The sequence below is a fragment of the Mastomys coucha genome, unplaced genomic scaffold, assembly GCF_008632895.1.
Source record: "Mastomys coucha isolate ucsf_1 unplaced genomic scaffold, UCSF_Mcou_1 pScaffold12, whole genome shotgun sequence".
In the NCBI taxonomy this organism is placed as follows: domain Eukaryota; kingdom Metazoa; phylum Chordata; class Mammalia; order Rodentia; family Muridae; genus Mastomys; species Mastomys coucha.
The window spans coordinates 75,410,164-75,411,762 of NW_022196894.1; positions in this window are offsets into that span (position 1 = coordinate 75,410,164).

Genomic DNA, 1,599 nt, shown 5'->3' on the forward strand with positions numbered 1-1,599 from the left:
TGTTTCTCAGTTCCTAAACCTGTAAGAGTATTTGTTCATCTCTTTAGAGGCAGCCACATAGAAAGAATGGCTATTTAAAGAGTTAAACTTTAGCCAGGTGGTGGTGGCACATGTCTTTAATCCCAGCACGTGGGAGGCAGAGGCAGGTAGATTTCTGAGTTTGAGGCCAGCCTGGTTTACAGAGTGAGTTCCAGGACAGCCAGAGCTATACAGAGAAACCCTGTCTCAAAAACAAACAAACAAAGAGTTAAACTTTACTTAGGTTTACAAGTAAGAGTACCTCAGGCTGATGAGCTAGGGAGCTCAACGGATAAAGGTGCCTGCCATGGAAGACGCCTGCCCACGCCTGCCGATGCCTGACAACCTGAGTTCAATCCCTGACACCCACATGGTAGAGGGAAAGAACTGACTCCTATAACTTGCCCTCTGATCTCCACATCCATGTTACAGCATTCATGTCCCCTCCCTCCCACACACATGCATACAAAATAACATTTTAAAGCATAAGTCAGCTTGTCAGACCTATATAAAAATCAAGGAAAGTGATCTGACCACCTCTGTACCTGTGTCCTGGCCCAGTTTCAGCACCCCATCTGAGTGTGTTTATGCGCACCCCCTCTGAGAGTGCTTATGAACACACATTCCCAGCAGCTTTCGTCCGGCTCTTCCTTCATTCCTTTGTTCACTTCTCAGAAGCACACACTGAAATTCCCTTCCAAGACTTTGTTACAACAGATGCCAAAACAAATGTGCTCTTACTTGTAAACACACCTGGGACTTTCAGGGAGGTGTGCACCTTCGTTGCCCACAGCGCTTTCATTCCAAAAGCTACAAAGAAAGATGGGGTTCCCTAAGGGTTTCAGAGAAGCCAACTGTCACATCTTAAACATGAAAGGTTCCAAGTTAGGGGAAATGAGGTGACATCATTATGTTTTCAGGGAATATTAGACAACTAGAGTCCTTGAGAGTCAGATGGGTCACGTTCTCATTATCATCATCATCACCATTACCAAAGTTAGTCATCTCTCCTTTAAAGAATAGAGTACATACATTACATTACTCCACAGTTCCACCTCCTAAACTTATATACACTTGCTGTATGTATGTGTACGGAATCTGAAGGTCCAGGTAAGAAATCTGCCTATGTGATTGATTCATGTTCTCTGAATTTCTGATGCAAATACACAGAAAACTTAGGAAACCAGTATCAGAAGTATATGTTGTTAAATAGGTTATGTTTGTAAAACTTAACAGATCCTAAGGATCTGCCCATCTCAGCAAACAACTGTCAACCCCACCATCACTGACAATGCAGAGCGCTCTTTACTGTGCTTAGACTGTACATCATTTGCCACTACTTCTCATTCAATGCCTTTCTTATCCTAAGCAATTCTACAATAAACACTCTTCCTGGTACATTTCTTATGTAAGTACCTGATTATTTTTAAATTCTCAGAATTGTGATTTTTTTCCATCAATGGTAACTCTTACTTGGATTTTTGTTAATTGAAATGGTTTTTTTTAATAGATATTTTGTCTATTTACATGTAAATTTCTCCATTCCTAGTTTCCCCTCCAAAAAACAAAGAAACAAACAAA